The 12,539-nt window shown below is 48.7% G+C and overlaps 1 long non-coding RNA gene across 1 annotated transcript in view; it reads left to right on the top strand.

The window, feature by feature from the left end:
• Positions 1 to 9,300: 9,300 nt before the first annotated feature.
• Positions 9,301 to 12,539, top strand: part of LOC137538274 (uncharacterized) — a 67,926-nt gene continuing 64,687 nt past the window's right edge. Inside the window, exon 1 of the long non-coding RNA XR_011024729.1 lies at positions 9,301 to 9,331. This is a non-coding gene — a long non-coding RNA (uncharacterized lncRNA). The remainder of the gene's footprint in view (positions 9,332 to 12,539) is intronic.

Here is a 12,539-nt window from a genome sequence, read left to right as displayed (position 1 = left end):
CAGACTGATGGAGGAGCGTGTCGGCTGGACAGGTGAGTTCCTACATGCTGGTGGATTGCTGAGAAGATGCAGTCAGCAGGGATGAAGATAAGAGCACACAGACTGATGGAGGAGCGTGTCGGCCGGACAGGTGAGTTCCTACATGCTGCTGGATTGCTGAGAAGATGCAGTCAGCAGGGATGAAGATAAGAGCACACAGACTGATGGAGGAGCGTTTCGGCCGGACAGGTGAGTTCCTACATGCTGCTGGATTGCTGAGAAGATGCAGTCTGCAGAGATGAAGATAAGAGCACACAGACTGATGGAGGAGCGTGTCGGCTGAACAGGTGAGTTCCTACATGCTGGTGGATTGCTGAGAAGATGCAGTCAGCAGGGATGAAGATAAGAGCACACAGACTGATGGAGGAGCGTGTCGGCGGGACAGGTGAGTTCATACATGCTGGTGGATTGCTGAGAAGATGCAGTCAGCAGGGATGAAGATAAGAGCACACAGACTGATGGAGGAGCGTGTCGGCCGGACAGGTGAGTTCCTACATGCTGGTGGATTGCTGAGAAGATGCAGTCAGCAGGGATGAAGATAAGAGCACACAGACTGATGGAGGAGCGTGTCGGCTGGACAGGTGAGTTCCTACATGCTGCTGGATTGCTGAGAAGATGCAGTCAGCAGAGATGAAGATAAGAGCACACAGACTGATGGAGGAGCGTGTCGGCCGGACAGGTGAGTTCCTACATGCTGCTGGATTGCTGAGAAGATGCAGTCTGCGGGGATGAAGATAAGAGCACACAGACTGATGGAGGAGCGTGTCGGCCGGACAGGTGAGTTCCTACATGCTGCTGGATTGCTGAGAAGATGCAGTCTGCAGAGATGAAGATAAGAGCACACAGACTGATGGAGGAGCGTGTCGGCTGAACAGGTGAGTTCCTACATGCTGGTGGATTGCTGAGAAGATGCAGTCAGCAGGGATGAAGATAAGAGCACACAGACTGATGGAGGAGCGTTTCGGCCGGACAGGTGAGTTCCTACATGCTGCTGGATTGCTGAGAAGATGCAGTCTGCAGAGATGAAGATAAGAGCACACAGACTGATGGAGGAGCGTTTCGGCCGGACAGGTGAGTTCCTACATGCTGCTGGATTGCTGAGAAGATGCAGTCTGCAGAGATGAAGATAAGAGCACACAGACTGATGGAGGAGCGTGTCGGCTGAACAGGTGAGTTCGCTCTGCTGCCGAATACTCTGCTGGCGCCCCAGACCACTATTCAATTGTGGGGAGACCTGGGAGGCCCATCAGGTGGGTAAATGCCCAGTTTGCCCCAATGGAAGCGCCGACCCTGGTGTATAAGTAGGGCAGCACAGTGGCATAGCGGTTAGCACTCTTGCCTTGCAGCGCTGGGTCTCTGGTTCAAATCCCAGCCAGGGCACTATCTGCATGAAGTTTGCATGTTCTCTACGTATCTGTGTGGGTTTCCTATGGGCTCTCCGGTTTCCTCCCACACCCCTAAATTGACCCTAGACTACGATACATACACTACATGACACATACATAGACATATGACGATGGTAGGGATTAGATTGTGAGCCCCTTTGGGAGGCAGTTAAGCGACAATATACTCTGTACAGCGCTGCAGAAGATGTCAGCGCTATATAAATGCTAAATAATAAAATAAGTATGTCCATCAGACAGCGCTGTTTATACACCATGTGATGTATTGCTCATCTCACACCAACGTGCGTTGCTGAAATCATCTCAGAAACACAAAAGTCTACTCAGGCAATAACCAACCTCCAGCAGATTTCTGTCTGAGCCTTCCCCCTCCCCCTGCCTGACTGTGGTCGATGCAGTCAGCAGTTATTGTTCTCCCGTGAAGTCCCTCCCCAGCTCCGAACTTCCTCACAGACTGTAATTACAAGACATAAGACACATTACACTGTGAATTAAAACATATTTAGTGAATGCTTTAATGCATACATGAAATAAAGGTGCCTGGAAAATAGGGCGCAGGGGGATTGCCGCTAGTAGAATATTGCTACAATTAGCGGTATTCTACAGCTGGATTCAATAGTAAAAATCGAACACAGGCCTAACGCTTGGTAGGCTGCTATCCTAACCATTATACCACCAACACAACACACTACAATGCTACATGCTGAAGCCAGCCTAGCATGTACCATTATGATATATCCAAGAGAAAAATGAGCTTGCTTTGGGATTTGTAGGTTGTCAAAAGCCAACTCACATACATTGGCGAGGAACTGAACCCAGGCCTACCACTTGGTAGGCAGCTATCCACACCATTACACCACCAACACTACATGCTGAAACTTCTTGGAGCAGACTTACTTCCTCCCTCCAAAAGACACACATACATCCTCCATAAAATCATTCAACAGGAACTGCGTGCACAGTCTTTGTAGTACACAGTCTCTGTGGCACAATTGGTTAGCGCAGTTGGCTGTTAACTGAAAGGTTTGTGGTTCAAGCCCACCCAGGCATGGCCTTGCCTTTTGTGTTCAACAGTTGTCCGAAGAGAACCCCAGATATCCATGTAGATTCATCTCTCTCTCTCTCTCTCTAGTAGGGATGGTCACCGCTTTCAGTGGAATTGTATTTTCCGCAATTTTGGACGGAAATTGGTAATTCCGTTCTGTTTGGTCGGAACGGAATTGCTTTTTCAATCCGGCGGAATTCCCAAATTGCCTGTGAAATTCTGCAGGTATCCGTTGATGGTTTTAAGCTGAAAATTCAGTTAAATGGAATCAAGTCCTAGACGGGAGAGAGAGAGCTCATTTTTCTCTTGGGTATATCACAATGGTACATGCTAGGCTGGCTTCAGCATGTAGCATTGTAGTGTGCTGTGTTGGTGGTATAATGGTTAGGATAGCAGCCTACCAAGTGGTAGGCCTGGGTTCGATTTTCGGACTTTAATTTCGGAATTCCGCGGAATTTCGCAAAAAATCCAGCGGAATTTTCATAACGACGGAATTAAGGGCTGGCGGAATCCGGACCAACGGAATTTGGTCTTTCTGATCATCCCTACCTGAGACCCCCTCTGCTGGTGCCTAACCCTAAGACCCCCACTGGTGGTGCCTTACCCTAAAGGTGGCCACTAATGGTCCAATTTCTAGCGAAAAATTGTTCGAGCAATCAGAAATTCTGATCGGAAGAAAAATCGTTCACTACACCATCAATGAACCAATCTGTGCTTCCTATCTATCACAACCAATCAAGAAAATCCAAATTTTGGTTTGACCAAAACCCAATCGGACGACTATTTTTTATAATCGTTCATAATCGATTGTGCCCATCAACAGATTATTTTCAACCAATCCGATCAGAATTTCCGATTGCTCAAACAATTTTTTGCCAGACATTGGACCATTAACCACTTGCCGACCGCACACTCATACCGGCAAAGTGGTAGCTGGAGGACCAGCGACGCACATCTGCGTCGCCAGGTGCCTCCCTAATTAATCTGGAAAGGCCGCCGTTTCCTGTTAGATCACGGAGCGGGTCTCCGTGAATAGCCTGCGAGCCGCTGATCACGGCTCGCAGACTAAATGTAAACGCAGGAGACGTTTGTCTTCTTTGTTTACAATGAATGACGCTGCTGCGCAGTAGCGCCGTAAGGCAGATCGGCGATCCCCGGCCAATCAGCGGCCGGGGATCGCCGCCATGTGACAGAGGGCATCCTGTCACAGGCTGCACAGGACGGATAGCGTCCTGTGCAGTCCCGATCACCAGGGGGGAGAGGTAGGAGAGGGAGGGGGGAATTTCGCCACGGAGGGGGGCTTTGAGGTGCCCCCCCCCCGCAACATGCCAGCCGGCAGGAGCGATCAGACCCCCCCTGCACATCATCCCCATAGGGGGGAAAAAAGAGGGGCGATCTGATCGCTCTGCATGCAATCTGATCTGTGCTGGGGGCTGCAGAGCCCACCCAGCACAGATCATAAAAAACAGCGCTGGTCCTTAAGGAGGGGGGGGTAAAGGCTGGGTCTTCAAGTGGTTAATGGCCATCTTAAGACCCCCTCTGGTGCTGCCTAACCCTAAGACTCCCTCTGATGGTGCCTAGTAGAGATGGCCCGAACCTCCGATTTTCGGTTCACGAAACGGACTTGCGAACTTCCGCGGAAGGTTCGGTTCGCGCAAACTTTTGCGAACCGCAATAGACTTCAATGTGGAGGCGAACTTTGAAAACTAGAAACACTTATGCTGGCCACAAAAGTGATGGAAAAGATGTTTCAAGGGGTCTAACATCTGAGTTTTTGCATGGATGAGTGGGCGAGACGCCAAAAGTCCCGGGGGAAAATCTGGATTTGACGCAAAGCAGCGTTTTAAGGGCAGAATTAAAATTGAATGCTAAATTGCAGGCCTAAAGTGCTTTAAAGCATCTTGCATGTGTATACATCAATCAGGGAGTGTAATTAGAGTACTGCTTCACACTGACACACCAAACTCACTGTGTAACGCACCGCAAACAGCTGTTTGCGTAGTGACGGCCGTGCTGAACTGGTGCGCACCATGGCGAGATTGCTCTTCCTCACTCAGTGATGTCAGGTAATGTCTGACTGCCTTATCAACTTTCAATGGTTCTTTCTCTACCATTGTTAAAGCTTACATCTATTTTTTTAAATACTTGTTCTGCTTGCTGTTCAGTACCTGCAACGAGAATCTTATGGAGGGCAAGTCTGCCATTGCGAGTGACCATGGGTAATGGCCGGGGAATCCCTGTTCGATTCCGGTCTAGAGTGGGAGCCTAAGAAACGGCTACCACCCCCGCACATCCAAGGAAGGCAGCAGGCATGGCATGCACGTCCCGAGGTAGTGACCAAAAATAACAATACGGGAGGACTTTCGAGGCCCTGCTGTATATGTGAAATGAATTAACTTTAAATCCTTTAACGAGAATCTGTTAATGAGGGCAAGGCTGATGGTGCCTTCACTGCGACTCACCAGGTTGGTCACCTCCTCAAACGGCCGCATGAGCCTGCATGCATTTCGCATCAGTGTCCAGTTGTTGGGCCACAACATCCCCATCTCTCCAGATTGTGTCCTTCTACTGTAATTGTACAGGTAAAGGGTGACGGCTTTCTCCTGTTCTAGCAGGCGAGAGAACATGACCAGGGTCGAATTCCAGCGAGTCGGGCTATCACATATCAATCGTCTCACCGGCAAGTTGTTCCTCCGCTGAATGTCCGCAAAGCGTGCCACTGAACACAACAGGTAGGTATATGCAGTGATGAGGTGGATGCACTCAACACAACAGGTAGGTATATGCAGTGATGAGGTGGGTTCACTGAACACAACAGGTAGGTATATGCAGTGATGAGGTGGGTTCACTGAACACAACAGGTAGGTATATGCAGTGATGAGGTGGGTTCACTCAACACAACAGGTAGGTATATGCAGTGATGAGGTGAGTTTACTCGACAGAACAGGAAGGTATATGCAGTGATGAGGTGGGTGCACTGAACACAACAGGTAGGTATATGCAGTGATGAGGTGGGTGCACTGAACACAACAGGTAGGTATATGCAGTGATGAGGTGGGTTCACTGAACACAACAAGTAGGTATATGCAGTAATGGGTATTACAATGTGCACCTGCTGTCACACACACAGGTAGTCACTGAATGTGCTGGGCCTGGCTGGCAGTGACACACACGGTATGAATTAGCAAGGCTGTCTATGCAACACAAGTGTCAGTGGGACACACAGAAAAAAAAATTGATCACAAAAACAAGATTAGCTCTCAAAAGGGCTGTTGTGGGGTGCTATTTTAGCAATAAGAATCAGCCAGGAGCAAGCGAACAATCCTATAACAGCCTAACTAATCTTTCCCTATGAGAGTCTGCCAGCAGCTGTCCCTTCTCTCACTATTGCAGGCACACGAGTGAGTGTAATGGCGGAACCTGCCTTATATAAGGGGGGGGGAGTGGCTCCAGGAGAGAATGTAGCCTGATTGGCCCCCACTGGCGGTGCCTTACCCTAATAACCCCTCTGGTGGTGCCTTACCCTAAGACTCCCCTGATGGTTCCTCACCCTAAGACCCCTTCTGGTGGTGCCTAACCCTAAGACCCCCTCTGGTGAATGCTCAGTCAGGAATTCTTATCAGGGCTGATAACAGGCAGATTTAGCAGAGAAGAATGAAACAGAGAGCAGGGTAGGTGTTTACTGTCATGTACCCATTGATATATATGGTAAAATACATGAGGGTGCTTCGTCTCTGGTTCTCTTTAAGTGTTCCTTTTAAGATCTGTCGGTTGTTTAAGGCAGACCTGAGCTCAGAACTTTCTCTCTACTCTAAAAGATTAGCAAAAGCATAATAACATTTAAAGAAAAACATTTCTTTGTTACAGCTGATAGAAATCCTGCAATAAATCAGCAGTGTTTCTACTTCCTGCTTTCATGGAAGCAGACATATTGTTAACATCCTATGCTTACAATTTACCTCTCTGCCATGACAGGAGCTGACACAGCTGAGGGATCAAATCATAACTTGTGCTTAGTCACAGATAAAAGGGCGTTAGACAGGCTGAACTCTCTAAATACATACAGGGTGCATTTCTCTATGCTTTCCTTCTGTCCTGTGCAAGAGTTCAGGTCCAATTTAATGCGATTCTATATTCCTGTGTATACGTAGGTTTACTCCCTAATTTATTACACAGCACTGCATGATATGCTAATGCCTTATAAATAAAGGATAGATAATTATACCTGCCTGATCTCCCCTCGCAGCGAACAAAAGCAAAAGCTCCATCTCACACTGGCACATTCACTCCGGCCGCTAACAAATGCCTCTCAATTGCGAACGACTTCACAGGAAAATGAAATATTACCATAATTATTATTATTATTATTACCCTCTCTTAATAACATAGCCACAGATAACACAGCGCTGCAGTAAAATGAGGGATGTAAAGTATGAACCAGAGATAATCGACCATTAAACCGCGACGCTGGAAAATGAAGGCGTTTATAATATTGGAGGGGTAATCCGCATGCACACAGCCTCGTCCAGAAATAGAACACTACAGATATAAAACCTCTTTATCTCTCAGCATAATCTGTCCCAACTATAATGCAACTCTAAAGACAAGGTTGAAGCCTATTGATTCTGTCCAGGAAAAAATCTCCTCCTGACCCTCAAAGAGCTCCTTGTAGCATCTGTGTCTTCATTATTGCTTCTACAACTCCTTCCTGCAAGTGATCTTTCAGTCTTGCGCTAGAGATACATTCACACAAAAAGATCATTTTCTACATCGCTGCTCACAGAAAGTAACCTGCCCCTAGAAACGTGCATACATTTACATACAAATGCATACATTTACATAATTATGGTATGAAACTAAGCATTTCTTATTTGCTCTGAAAGATAAAACCTACTACCAGAAAAAAATATGGTAGCAAAACAGTATTCAAACAGTGAAACACAGCACTTTCTTCTTCAGTGGGGAGGCTGATAGCCTAAGCTGAAGAAGTGATTACATTATTTATTTATGTTTCTTTATCAGCCACAATTAGTAAACATTCCTGGTGGTGCTTCAGCTTCCACAGATATCAGAAGGTAAAACAGGAGACACATTCTCACTGGATACATTATAATAAATTACAATGGCAGCTTCCAGAGCAGATAAATTCTACTTTGGAAACCTGTAATTATTGCAAGAAAACCATTTTGGATGTTAAAGGGATACTGTAGGGGGGTCGGGGGAAAATGAGTTGAACTTACTTCTAATGGTCCCCCGCAGACATCCTGTGTTGGCGCAGCCACTCACCGATGCTCCGGCCCCGCCTCCAGTTCACTTCTGGAATTTCTGACTTTAAAGTCAGAAAACCACTGCGCCTGCGTTGCCATGTCCTCACTCCCGCTGATGTCACCAGGAGTGTACTGCGCAGACACAGACCATACTGGGCCTGCGCTGTGCGCTCTTGGTGACATCAGTGGGATCGAGGACACGGCAACGCAGGCGCAGTGGTTTTCAGACTTTAAAGTCTGAAATTCCAGAAGTGAACCGGAGGGGGGGGGGGGGGGGGCGGAGCATCGGTGAGTGGCTGCGCCAACACAGGATGTCTGCGGGGGACCGTTAGAAGCCCCGGGTAAGTTCAACTCATTTTCCCCTGACCCCCCTACAGTATCCCTTTAACATCCTCCATTAGTGCAATTGAATGCAAACTATGCAAATAGTGCAACTGAAGGTAAATTTCATGCAAGTTGTTTTTATCAATACTAGAGGCTGTAATGGAGGGTCTTCCTTAATTTTGAGGTGTTATTGGGGTCAGTTCAGTCCTTGCATAATTTGGTACTGCAGTTTAAATGCATGTAACGTACCTTTCATTTGCTGACAGGCTTCTGCAGACCATTTTATCAGGCATGTGCTCTTACCGACTAAGTGTATTTTGCATACATTGGAGAGCTGCCACATTTATTTAATTTTAAACATTACCAGTTGCCTGTCTGTCCAGATGATCCTCTGCCTTAAATACTGTTAGCCACAGACCTTGAACAAACATGCAGATCAGGTGTTTCTGAGAAAAATCTGACAAGATTAGCTGCATATTTGTTTCAGGTGTGTGATTTAGACACTACTGTAGCCAAAGAGATCAGCAGTACTGCCAGGCAACTGGTATTGTTTAAAAGGAAATAAATATGTCAGCCTCCGTGTACCTCTTGCTTCAGGTTCCCTTTAAAGTGTACCAGAGATGTCAGCATTAAAAGATTTGATACTTACCCGGGGCTTCCTCCAGCCCCATGAGCACCGATGTGTCCCTCGCCGTCCTCCCGTGTGCCTCCGTTCAGCCGCAATAACTCCTGGTAATCTGTCTCAGTCATGCCAGTCAGTTCTTCTGCGCATGTGCGGAGGTGATGCACATGCACAGAAGAGGCGACTGGTGTGACTAAGCCAGATTACTGGGAGTGATTGCAGCTGAACGGAGACATGTGGGAGGACGGCGAGAGACGCATCGGTGCTCAAGGGGCTGGAGGAGGCCCCGAGTAAGTATCAAATCTTTTAATGCTGACATCTCTGGTTTCCTTTAGCAGGGGTCCCCAACCCCTGGTCCACGGCCCACTGGTGGTCCGTGGACTGTTTTGTGCTGGGCCACGGGTCTAGCCTCTTCTCTCTCTCTCTCTCTCTCTCTCTCTCTCTCTCTCTTTCTCTCTCTCTCTCTCTTTTTTTTTTTCTTCGTCCAGCAGAGCAGCATGCATCAGAGTGTCGGTAGGTGGCGCTGTTACAACATCAGTTGTGCTTCCTCTGAACAGCTCAATGACGCTGAAAAACTCTCTGCTGCATGCTGCTCAACTGAAAGGAAATAGAAGATGCCAGACCTGCGGTGGTAAGGCTGACTGGGGGGGTCAAATCTGGCTGCCTAACGTGGGAGGAGGGCTACAGAATGCTGGGGGCACATCTAGCTGCCCAACCCCGGTGGGGGGTTACAGAATGCTGGGGGCACATTTAGCTACCTAACCTGGATGGGGGGCTACAGAAGGCTGGGGTTAGGGCAGCCATCAAGGGGGGACAACTGACACTGCAGTGAGGGGCCCAGGGCTTCTGGGGGCCCTGAGCCCCCCCCCAAAAGCACTGGAAGGGCCGCATGTGCTGGCTGCGGGCCTGTGGCTCACCTACCAGCACACCACATTCCAGCACTGAGAGAAGAGTGACATCAGCACTTGAACGTGGAGAGCAGATGAGTGAGCCCACTACAGCGGACTTTCTATACTGGGGCACCGCCTATATCTGGCTACAGGCTACCTATACTGGGCCACCACCTATACCTGGCTACCTATACTGGGGGCAACCATACCAGGCTACTTATACCAGGGCACCACCTATAGTTGAATACCTATACTGGGGCACCTGTATCTTGCTGGCCTATACTGGGGCACCAGCGATACCAGGCTACCTATACTGGGGGCATCTACACCAGGCTACCTATACTGGGGCACCACCTATAGCTGGCTACTTATACTGGAGGAACCTATACCTGGCTACCTATACTGGGGGCACCTATGCCTGGATACTTATACTGGGGGCACCTATACCTAGCTAGGGCAGGAGGTTGAGCTGAGACAGAAGAGGACAAGAGGTAACACAGGTGGATAAATGAGGCACAGGGGAACAGAGGCGGACAAAAGAGGCACAAGGAGAAAAGGTCACACAGAGGGACACAAAAGAGGCACAAACTGAGGTGAGACAGAGGGGGGAAAAAGAGGCACAGGAAGAAAAGAGGGGGACAAAAGAGAATGTATAAAGGATAAGAACGGACCTACAAGTCCCCATCTCATTTGTTAACCGGGGACTACCTGTATTTTGCTAGTATTTGGCTCCACCCACAACATGCCATGGTCACGCCCACTTTTTGCCGTATCACGCTGTGCATGCCCTTTTCTTCCGTGTCAGAGCCATGCACATTTTTCCCTGCAGTGCTCTTTGCGCATGGACACAGGGGTGGGGTGGTTAGTTGGTGGGCACAGCAACCAGTGGGTGGGCCCAGGCCTGATGATGTGTGAGGGGCCCCAACATTTCTGATGGCGGCCCTGGGGGCACATCTAGCTGCCTAACCTGGGTGGGGGGCTACAGATTGCTGGGGGCACATCTAGCTGCCTAACCTGGGGGGGTGCTACAGAACGCTGGGGGCACATCTAGCTGCCTAACCTGGGAGGGGGGCTACAGAATGCTGGGGGCACATCTAGCTGCCTAACCTGGGGGGGTGCTACAGAACGCTGGGGGCACATCTAGCTGCCTAACCTGGGAGGGGGGCTACAGAATGCTGGGGGCACATCTAGCTACCTAACCTGGGAGGGGAAAATCTATTAACCCTTCGCACTCTCGTATGCAAATGTTCAAACAAATGCATTCACAGATTCAATCATCCAGGCACAACTGTTATCCCTACAGCTAAGTTAAAAGCCGGGGTTTTAGTTCACAGAAGAATGCATTCTTATGCTTAGTCACCTATACTGCGCAGAAGTACCCAGGTAAACATAGGTGTCCTAACTCTGGCCCTGTAATATGCATAGTGCAGACATGCAAACACATTCATTGCATCAAACCTATCAATGGATTAGGAGCACACATCCTAACGTCCTCTCCTGGGACAGACAGTGCATCTTACCAATCGCACAAGGGAGCTAACGTTATGTGTCCATGTGCACCATGCACATATACAAGCATAAGCTGTGTGCATGCTGACAAACACATACAGGGGAAGGAGGGAGTGCACTGAATTAGACCCTAGCCACAGGGGTCAGTAACAAGAAAAAAATACATATATCCAGGCACATCGCCTCTAGTTAGGACATTATATAAGTTATTAAGGAAAGGGAGGTGCTGAAGAGGGTGTGGCTAGAAAACAGCAAAAAATGTATTAACCCTTCGCACTCTCGCATGCAAATGTTCAAACAAATGCATTCACAGATTCACTCATCCAGGCACAACTGTTATCCCTACAGCTAAGTTAAAAGCCGGGGTTTTAGTTCACAGAAGAATGCATTCTTATGCTTAGTCACCTATACTGCGCAGAAGTACCCAGGTAAACATAGGTGTCCTAACTCTGGCCCTATAACATGCATAGTGCAGACATGCAAACACATTCATTGCATCAAACCTATCAATGGATAACTTATTAAATGTCCTAACTAGAGGCGATGTGCCTGGACATATGTATTTTTTATTTTTTTTTATTTTTTAACCTGGGAGGGGGGCTACAGAATGCTGGGGGCACATCTAGCTGCCTAACCTGGATGGGGAGCTACAGAACGCTGGGGGCACATCTAGCTGCCTAACCTGGGAGGGGGGCTACAGAACGCTGGGGGCACATCTAGCTACCTAACCTGGGTGGGGGGCTACAGATTGCTGGGGGCACATCTAGATACTTAACCTGGGAGGGGGGCTACAGAATGATGGGGGCACATCTAGCTGCCTAACCTGGACGGGGGGCTACAGAACGCTGGGGGCACATCTAGCTACCTTACCTGGGTGGGGGGCTGCAGATTGCTGGGGGCACATCTAGCTATCTAACCTGGGAGGGGGGCTACAGAATGATGGGGGCACATCTAGCTGTCTAACCTGGGTTGGGGGGCTACAGATCACTGTGGGCACATCTAGCTACCTAACCTGAGAGGAAGGATACAGAATAATAGGGGCACATCTAGCTAACTGGGGAGGGGGGCTGCAGAACACTGGTGGTACATTTAGCTATCAATACTTGGGAGGGGACTACATAACACTGGGGGCAAATCCAGCCATCTAAACTGCGGAAGGGACTACCCAATACTGGTGGAACATCTGTGCCTGTGTGAGGTTGTTTTTGAGGCTCAGTGGTTTTCCATACACCCACACCATAGCCCTGTTCCCTGCCCAATCCAATTTTCTGACAATACGCCCCCCCCAGCAAACCCCCCGGCCGGTCCCCGGACAAGTGTTTGGACAGGAAAGCGGTCCCCAGGCCAAAAAAGGTTGGGGATCCCTGCTTTAAACGACATCCGAGGTGACATGTGACATAATGAGATAGACGTCTATGTACTGTGCCAAGCACACAAATA

The sequence above is a fragment of the Hyperolius riggenbachi genome, chromosome 11 (assembly GCF_040937935.1).
Source record: "Hyperolius riggenbachi isolate aHypRig1 chromosome 11, aHypRig1.pri, whole genome shotgun sequence".
Lineage (NCBI taxonomy): Eukaryota > Metazoa > Chordata > Amphibia > Anura > Hyperoliidae > Hyperolius > Hyperolius riggenbachi.
The sequence above is the reverse complement of the archived record's forward strand: the minus strand, read 5'-3'. Positions and strand labels throughout refer to the sequence as shown.